At 42.7% G+C, this 9,971-nt stretch overlaps 1 long non-coding RNA gene across 1 annotated transcript; it reads left to right on the plus strand.

Annotated features, from left to right (window-relative positions):
- The first annotated feature begins 3,301 nt into the window (after positions 1–3,301).
- LOC139530580 (uncharacterized) lies at positions 3,302–9,217 on the plus strand. The gene is made up of 2 exons (XR_011666070.1): positions 3,302–3,537; positions 8,166–9,217. It is a non-coding gene; the product is annotated as an uncharacterized lncRNA (long non-coding RNA).
- The last annotated feature ends 754 nt before the right edge of the window (positions 9,218–9,971 follow it).

Here is a 9,971-nt window from a genome sequence, read left to right on the forward strand (position 1 = left end):
AATCCTAACCCCGCAAACCTGTGTGAACTTTTCTCCACATCTAATTGTGATGAGTTTGCGGCATATGTTAGAGTTAAGATATCCAACCTAATGTTTGTTATCAGTGAAGCAAGACCTGATGAGAAGTTTGACGACACGTGCCCTAGCCTACCGTACAAAGGCGCTATGGATTTATTTTCCCTGGTTGACACAGACATGCTCAGGAAAGTGATATCACAACTTAAGCCTTCTACCTGCCTTCTCGATCCTATCCCCACCCACTTCTTCAAAACAGGTTTAATTTGCATATCTGAAGAAGTGCAAGCTATTGTTAATCTCTCCCTGTTCACAGGCCCTTTCCTCACTACACTAAAAACTGCTGTGGTGAAACCGCTTCTGAAGAAAAGTATTCCAGATTCTTCAGCTCTTAGCAATTTTTGGCCAATCTCCAACCTTCCATTCTTAAGCAAAATTCTGGAGAAATTGGTTTTCAAAACAGTTCAATTATCTTTTAAGGGCCAACTGTATTTTTTAACAATTCCAATCTGGTTTTCGGGCCCACCACAGCACAGAGACAGCTTTAGTTAAAGTGGTAAATTATTTCTCTGTCCTTGTACTCTTGGATTTAAGTGCTGTATTCAACACTGTTGCCCATGATGCCCTTCTGGACAGACTGGAGAGGTGGGTTGGCCTCTCCGGTCCAGTTCTAAATTGGTTTAACCAGTCGAGAGTTTTTTGTCACCCTTGGCGTACTTAACTCAGAGAAAATACATATCACATGTGGCATTCCACAAGGTTCGATTTTAGGTCTGGTACTGTTCAGTTTATATATGTTACCCCTTGGCAGCGTTATCAGAAATCACATCATTGATTTTCACTGCTACGCAGACAGTACATATTTCTCTGTCGCCAGAGGATTTTAGCTACACGGATAAATTATTAGACTGTATTAGTGATTTAAGTACTTGGATAGCTCACAACTCCAGCTGGGGGGTGAAATTGTGGACATTGTTTAAAGAGATCTTAAAACACACCTTTTTAGCTTTGCTTGTCCTTAGGGCGAATTTAGGCATTCAGTTGTTATTGTTATTCTATTGTTGTTTTTTTTATACTTTTATGTTTGTTGTGTAGTAAATATTTAAGGTTTTATTTACATTATTCTAATTTGTTTTTTCCAGTGAAGCACATTGGGTTTTATTTCATCTGAAATGTGCTGTATAAATAAAGCTTGATTTGATAAGCTAAGTCATAAAAATATCTGTAACATAAAGCACTTGCCTTGGCAAAGTCTTCAAATATTATACACAAAAAGTATATTTGAAGCTTCATGGCTTCAGGCCATGAAGCTTACAGTGGCAAAGGTGTCGCCTAAAAGCAGCGTCCAACCAGTGTAATTTTACCTTCCTCCTGCTCCGTCCATCATCATCTTCATTTGGCCACTTCACCTTCATCAGCTTACTTTTAATCCTTTTAATCCTCTCATTGGAGACTTCAGACTATCAATGGGAATTATTCAAATCCCTGAGGTATGAAATGACTATGGAGAAGCAATGGAAGACATTCATTAACCCCAGATAGTGGGGAGTCCATGGTAAATCTAGATGGATTCAGTCCCACGTGCAACTCTGATTAGTTACAGTGCTCAATTTAATCCTTGTTGAAGGTAGAACTTTAATTCTGTCCGGTGCATACCTAAATATATCCAGCAATAATTTCAGTGTTTTCAATAAAAGGATTCGAGATAACGAGCCATTCTAAAACTGTTGTTGTGGTAAGCGTTGTCATGTGAAAGATTAGTACATGTAAAATAAACATACTATAATTTTCCAAAAAACGGAAATGTGAGGTACAAATGGATCATTGTCATTTTTTTTTTTTGTCTCTCTGGAAAAGTTACTGTTGTAATAATGGAGAAATATTAAGTTATCAACCAATAGTTGGCAGTTGGTTTCAAATGAATACATCCAATATCATCTAAGACTTATAAAGGGATACATATGGATAGATCCAGGCTGGAATCTAATGACTAGAACTCTCTTTGTGAATGTAGTTGTACTATTGATCTCTCTATTGTAATTTGTCCAACCCTTCCTTCCTCAGACAAACATCTTGTTCCTATATAAACTGTTGGTGGATTTTTCAAAAATCATGGATGTCAATTGAGGAATAAATCACAGTTGGTATAGATAAACCATTAGCTGGAGTACCTCCACTGGTGGGACCTGTTTTTCACAAAGCAAAATTGGACCAACAGCTGCTGCACATGATTCTATAATTTGTGCAGTAATATGTTCCATTAATGCCAGATCCCTCACAGGCATTAGGGAGACAGTTGATGCAAGCCTCCCTGGATCTGCTCTGCTTCTTCTCTGCCTTACTTCTTGGTAACATGGCACAGATTGGTGATACTGTCATTATTTTACATGCATGCATATGTCAGTTATTTCTGTGGCAAGACGTCGAGCGGTGCACATCTGCCAGGGGAGGATGTTTCCCCAAGAGCCAGCGCTCTGAGCCAGTGTCTAATAAATCAAACCATAAGTTGCCACATTTCACGATTTAGCAACACTTACCAGCCTTGTATGAGCATATACCCACATCTTTAAATGAAATTTGCAAGAAAGAATTGTACAGTTTAAAAGTAGACTTTCCTTCTTTCTTTTTTTTCTCTTACTTTCTTTCTAGTTCTTTCTGCCTGGTATACATAGGATTTCTGTTAATATTTGTCCTTCATGGTCCTATGGAATGGAAAAAGGACATGTCTATGTGTCTGTGGCTGTGTACATGATGAGGAGGGGGGGGGGGGGTTCCTCCACATCTCACCCAGATCTCTGACTACCTGCTGTGTTATTAGGCAAATACAGTACATTAGGGACAGCCCAGCTCCCTGAATGTTGTCATCGAGAAAATCTAGGATATGGTAAACGCGCCCAGCCTTCCCAGACTTATGCATGAAATATCTCCTCAAGTCCCATCTAACTAGTACACACATACACACATAAAAGTGCAAACAAAGTGTTTTTCTTTGGCTATGTACAAATGAGTACACTCGAAGTGTATTGAGTTGTCCTCTTTGGTTCTGTACCAACTAAACATATACAAAAGTGCATACAAGGTGTTTTCTTTGGCTATGTAGACATGAACAAACTTGGAGGGTATTGAATTATAGCCTATATTCTCTCGTTGTGTATTCTGTAGTGCTGTTTGTCCCCTGAATAAGGATGTTTCCAGTGGCATCAGGCTCTAAGTGTGTGGATTACAGCAGTATACGTTTGTATAATGTCTGTATAATGTCTGAGATAAAGGGATATGTGTGTGTATATTCAACTTCCTGTTGAATCTGCAGACGTGTTGCTGTGCGTTTTGTTGCTGTGCGTTTTGCTGCCAACTTTACTTTGCTAGCTGACAACTTTACGTTTTTTTGTTTTGTTTTTGTTTTTAATTACCGTTTATATTTTTAGTTTTTTTCCATCGCAACTTTTTTCCCTCATTCAACTTTTTCACTCCGGACGCTTTATCTGGACATGGTTCGTCAACACCTTCAACAGCCGAAGCTAAGTAGTAACATTAACATGATGTCTTCTAATTGCAGTCGCTGTACTCATAATATACAGGAGAACGATCGCCTTACGGCGAGAATAGCTGTGCTACAAGCCCAGCTTCAGACGCAATCGTTAGGCAAGGGTAATTTCAGTGTAGGAAAGGAAGAAACAGCGTCTGTGCCACCAGTAAGTACAGATAGTAACGTTAGTATAAATCCCCCCGCACAGTCCCCGCAGCCGGACAACTTTCTCATGGCTTCTGGAGGGAAATGCTGTTGGAATGCTCAACCGGTGTCGCTCATTCAGCCGACAGAAACTTTCAACCGGTTCTCCCCATTATGTAGCGAGTCGGAGTCTGAGTCTGAGTCTTCTCTTGTCTCTACTCCTCCCGTTACGGGGTCTGAGACGCCGAAGGCTCCCACCATTAGCTCTGACAAATTGAAAACCCTAGTCATTGGCGACTCCATTACCCGCAGTATTAGACTTAAAGCGAATCACCCAGCGATCATACACTGTTTACCAGGGGGCAGGGCTACCGACGTTAAGGCTAATCTAAAGATGGTGCTGGCTAAAGCTAAATCTGGCGAGTGTAGAGAGTATAGAGATATTGTTATCCACGTCGGCACCAACGATGTTAGGATGAAACAGTCAGAGGTCACCAAGTGCAACATAGCTTCAGCGTGTAAATCAGCTAGAAAGATGTGTCGGCATCGAGTAATTGTCTCTGGCCCCCTCCCAGTTAGGGGGAGTGACGAGCTCTACAGCAGAGTCTCAGCACGCAATCGCTGGTTGAAAACTGTTTTCTGCCCCTCCCAAAAGATAGAATTTGTAGATAATTGGCCCTCTTTCTGGGACTCACCCACAAACAGGACCAAGCCTGACCTGCTGAGGAGTGACGGACTCCATCCTAGCTGGAGGGGTGCTCTCATCTTATCTACCAACATAGACAGGGCTCTAACTCCTCTAGCCCCACAATGAAATAGGGTGCAGGCCAGGCAGCAGGCTGTTAGCCAACCTGCCAGCTTAGTGGAGTCTGCCAATAGCACAGTCAGTGTAGTCAGCTCAGCCATACCCATTGAGACTGTGTCTGTGCCTCGACCTAGGTTGGGCAAAACTAAATATGGCGGTGTTCGCCTTAGCAATCTTATTAGGATAAAGACCTCCTCCATTCCTGCCATCATTGAAAGAGATCGTGATACCTCACATCTCAAAATAGGGTTACTTAATGTTAGATCCCTCACTTCAAAGGCAGTCATAGTCAATGAACTAATCACTGATCATAATCTTGATGTGATTGGCCTGACTGAAACATGGCTTAAGCCTGATGAATTTACTGTGTTAAATGAGGCCTCACCTCCTGGTTACACTAGTGACCATATCCCCCGTACATCCCGCAAAGGCGGAGGTGTTGCTAACATTTACGATAGCAAATTTCAATTTACAAAAAAAAAAATGGCGTTTTCGTCTTTTGAGCTTCTAGTCATGAAATCTATGCAGCCTACTCAATCACTTTTTATAGCTACTGTTTACAGGCCTCCTGGGCCATATACAGCGTTCCTCTCTGAGTTTCCTGAATTCCTATCAGACCTTGTAGTCATAGCAGATCATATTCTAATTTTTGGTGATTTTAATATTCACATGGAGAAGTCCACAGACCCACTCCAAAAGTCTTTCGGAGCCATTATCGACTCAGTGGGTTTTGTCCAACATGTCTCTGGACCTACTCACTGCCACAGTCATACTCTGGACCTAGTTTTGTCCCATGGAATAAATGTTGTAGATCTTAATGTTTTTCCACATAATCCTGGACTATCGGACCACCATTTTATTACGTTTGCAATCGCAACAAATAATCTGCTCAGACCCCAACCAAGGAGCATCAAAAGTCGTGCTATAAATTCTCAGACAACACAAAAATTCCTTGATGCCCTTCCAGACTCCTTCTGCCTACCCAAGGACGTCAGAGGACAAAAATCAGTTAACCACCTAACTGAGGAACTCAATTTAACCTTGCGCAATACCCTAGATGCAGTTGCACCCCTAAAAACGAAAAACATTTGTCATAAGAAACTAGCTCCCTGGTATACAGAAAATACCCGAGCTTTGAAGCAAGCTTCCAGGAAATTGGAACGGAAATGGCGCCACACCAAACTGGAAGTCTTCCGACTAGCTTGGAAAGACAGTACCGTGCAGTACCGAAGAGCCCTCACTGCTGCTCGCTCATCCTACTTTTCCAACTTAATCGAGGAAAATAAGAACAATCCAAAATTTCTTTTTGATACTGTTGCGAAACTAACTAAAAAGCAGCATTCCCCAAGAGAGGATGGCTTTCACTTCAGCAGTAATAAATTCATGAACTTCTTTGAGGAAAAGATCATGACCATTAGAAAGCAAATTACGGACTCCTCTTTGAATCTGCGTATTCCTCCAGGGCTTAGCTGTCCTGGATCTGCACAGCTCTGCGAGGGCCTGGGATCGGGAGAGACACTTAAGTGTTTTAGTACTATATCTCTTGACACAATGATGAAAATAATCATGGCCTCTAAACCTTCAAGCTGCATACTGGATCCTATTCCTACTAAACTGCTGAAGGAGCTGCTTCCTGTGCTTGGCCCTCCTATGTTAAACATAATAAACAGCTCTCTATCCACCGGATGTGTACCAAACTCACTAAAAGTGGCAGTGATAAAGCCTCTCTTGAAAAAGCCAAACCTTGACCCGGAAAATATAAAAAACTATCGGCCTATATCGAATCTTCCATTCCTCTCAAAGATTTTAGAAAAAGCTGTTGCGCAGCAACTCACTGCCTTTCTGAAGACAAATAATGTATACGAAATGCTTCAGTCTGGTTTTAGACCCCATCATAGCACTGAGACTGCACTTGTGAAGGTGGTAAATGACCTTTTAATGGCGTCAGACCGAGGCTCTGCATCTGTCCTCGTGCTACTAGACCTTAGTGCTGCCTTTGACACCATCGATCACCACATTCTTTTGGAGAGACTGGAAACCCAAATTGGTCTACACGGACAAGTTCTGGCCTGGTTTAGATCTTACCTGTCGGAAAGATATCAGTTTGTCTCTGTGAATGGTCTGTCCTCTGACAAATCAACTGTACATTTCGGTGTTCCTCAAGGTTCCGTTTTAGGACCACTATTGTTTTCACTATATATTTTACCTCTTGGGGATGTTATTCGAAAACATAATGTTAACTTTCACTGCTATGCGGATGACACACAGCTGTACATTTCAATGAAACATGGTGAAGCCCCAAAATTGCCCTCGCTAGAAGCCTGTGTTTCAGACATAAGGAAGTGGATGGCTGAAAACTTTCTACTTTTAAACTCGGACAAAACAGAGATGCTTGTTCTAGGTCCCAAGAAACAAAGAGATCTTCTGTTAAATCTAACAATTCATCTTGATGGTTGTAAAGTCGTCTCAAATAAAACTGTGAAGGACCTCGGCGTTACTCTTGACCCTGATCTCTCTTTTGACGAACATATCAAGACTGTTTCAAGGACAGCTTTTTTCCATCTACGTAACATTGCAAAAATCAGAAATTTTCTGTCCAAAAATGATGCAGAAAAATTAATCCATGCATTTGTTACTTCTAGGTTAGACTACTGCAATGCTCTACTTTCCGGCTACCCGGATAAAGCACTAAATAAACTTCAGTTAGTGCTAAATACGGCTGCTAGAATCCTGACTAGAACCAAGAAATTTGATCATATTACTCCAGTGCTAGCTTCCCTACACTGGCTTCCTGTTAAGGCAAGGGCTGATTTCAAGGTTTTACTGTTAACCTATAAAGCGTTACATGGGCTTGCTCCTACCTATCTTTCCGAGTTGGTCCTGCCGTACATACCAATACGTACGCTACGGTCACAAGACGCAGGCCTCCTAATTGTCCCTAGAATTTCTAAGCAAACAGCGGGAGGCAGGGCTTTCTCCTATAGATCTCCATTTTTATGGAACAGTCTGCCTACCCATGTGAGAGACGCAGACTCGGTCTCAACCTTTAAGTCTTTACTGAAGACTTATCTCTTCAGTAGGTCATATGATTGAGTGTAGCCTGGCCCAGGAGTGTGAAGGTGAACGGAAAGGCTCTGGAGCAACGAACCGCCCTTGCTGTCTCTGCCAGGCCGGTTCCCCTCTCTCCACTGGGATTCTCTGCCTCTAACCCTGTTACAGGGGCTGAGTCACTGGCTTGCTGGTGCTCTTTCATGCCGTCCCTAGGAGGGGTGCGTCACTTGAGTGGGTTGAGTTACTGACGTGATCTTCCTGTCTGGGTTGGCGCCCCCCCTTGGTTTGTGCTGTGGTGGAGACCTTTGTGGGCTATACTCGGCCTTGTCTCAGGATTGTAAGTTGGTGGTTGAGGATTTCCCTCTAGTGGTGCGGGGGCTGTGCTTTGGCAAAGTGGGTGGGGTTATATCCTTCCTATTTGGCCCTGTCCGGGGGTTTCTTCGGATGGGGCCACAGTGTCTCCTGACCGCTCCTGTCTCAGCCTCCAGTATTTATGCTGCAGTAGTTTGTGTCGGGGGGCTAGGGTCAGTTGGTTACCTGGAGTACTTCTCCTGTCTTATCCAGTGTCCTGTGTGAATTTAAGTATGCTCTCTCTAATTCTCTCGTTCTCTCTTTCTCTCTGAGAACCTGAGCCCTAGGACCATACGTCAGGACTACCGGGCATGATGACACCTTGCTGTCCCCAGTCCGCCTGGCCTTGCTGCTATTCCAGTTTCAACTGTTCTGCCTGTGGTTACGGAACCCCTACCTGTCCCAGACCTGCTGTTTTCAACTCTTAATGATCGGCTATGAAAAGCCAACTGAGATTTATTCCTGATTATTATTTGACCATGCTTGTCATTTATGAACATTTTGAAAATCTTGGCTCTCTCTAATTTTCTCCTTCTCTCTTTCTTTCTCTCGGAGGACCTGAGCCCTAGGACCATACGTCGGGACTACCGGCCGTGGTGACTCCTTGCTGTCCCCAGTCCGCCTGGCCTTGCTGCTATTCCAGTTTCAACTGTTCTGCCTGCGGTTATGGAACCCCTACCTGTCCCAGACCTGCTGTTTTCAACTCTTAATGATCGGCTATGAAAAGCCAACTGAGATTTATTCCTGATTATTATTTGACCATGCTTGTCATTTATGGAAATTTTGAAAATCTTGGCTCTCTCTAATTTTCTCCTTCTCTCTTTCTTTCTCTCGGAGGACCTGGGCCCTAGGACCATGCGTCGGGACTGCCGCCCGTGGTGACTCCTTGCTGTCCCCAGTCCGCCTGGCCTTGCTGCTATTCCAGTTTCAGCTGTTCTGCCTGCGGTTATGGAACCGCCACCTGTCCCAGACCTGTTGTTTTTCAACTCTTGATGATCGGCTATGAAAAGCCAACTGAAAATTATTCATGATTATTATTTGACCATGCTTGTCACTTATGAACATTTTTGAACATCTTGGCATAGTTCTGTTATAATCTCCACCCGGCACAGCCAGAAGAGGACTGGCCACCCCTCATAGCCTGGTTCCTCTCTAGGTTTCTTCCTAGGTTTTGGCCTTTCTAGGGAGTTTTTCCTAGCCACCGTGCTTCTACACCTGCATTACTAGCTGTTTGGGGTTTTAGGCTGGGTGTCTGTACAGCACTTCGAGATATTAGCTGATGTACGAAGGGCTATATAAAATAAAATTGATTGATTGAAAATTGATTGATAAAGCAGCTTCCGTGGGAGAAATTTGTATGGAGAATGGATTATTCTAAAACTCTGCCTATAGAACGTTGAACCCAGGAGTTATCACAAACAAACAGAATCTGAAGTGGGCGCTATGCCTTGAAAAGTGTGACGATGGCACTCGTCATGTCCATATTGTATCCACTTGGGGAAAACATGCGTACAGGGAAGGTACACTGTGTAGTCAATAATTACCTCTGGAGCGTCGTAAGGGTGAGCTATGTTCCATTTAAAAAAGGGGACATTTGAATTTACTTTACATTAGAGAGTGTGTGCATTTTAAAATACTTATTTATTGTACTTTAACTCCAGATAGGTCGAACCCACTGAAGTAGTTTGTATGTTTATAGAGGAGAATGCATACAAAAGCAATTAATGTCAATTTCTACACATTTCATAGAAACATAACCTCTATTAGGGGCTCATTTCGGGAACAGATAAGCGCTGGTGCTCTCACAATGAACATCTGAGGTCCAGACATACTCCAATGATCCCTATCTCTATCCACAATGCCATGTTTATTAGTCGTTTCCCAGAACTCTGATTTGGCTAATTTCCAACACATCTAATTTCATCCCAATCACGGCTGTAGCAGACCAAATGAAATGGAGCCGTATTGATAGTGAAGCTTCTGATACTTAACTTTGATTCATGTCTGTGAAAATAGGCCTTCAGTTTTCAAGATACAGATCTATAGCTCCTCTTTGTCCATCTCATAGACCAATTACTT

The sequence above is a fragment of the Salvelinus alpinus genome, chromosome 9 (genome assembly GCF_045679555.1).
Source record: "Salvelinus alpinus chromosome 9, SLU_Salpinus.1, whole genome shotgun sequence".
NCBI lineage: Eukaryota > Metazoa > Chordata > Actinopteri > Salmoniformes > Salmonidae > Salvelinus > Salvelinus alpinus.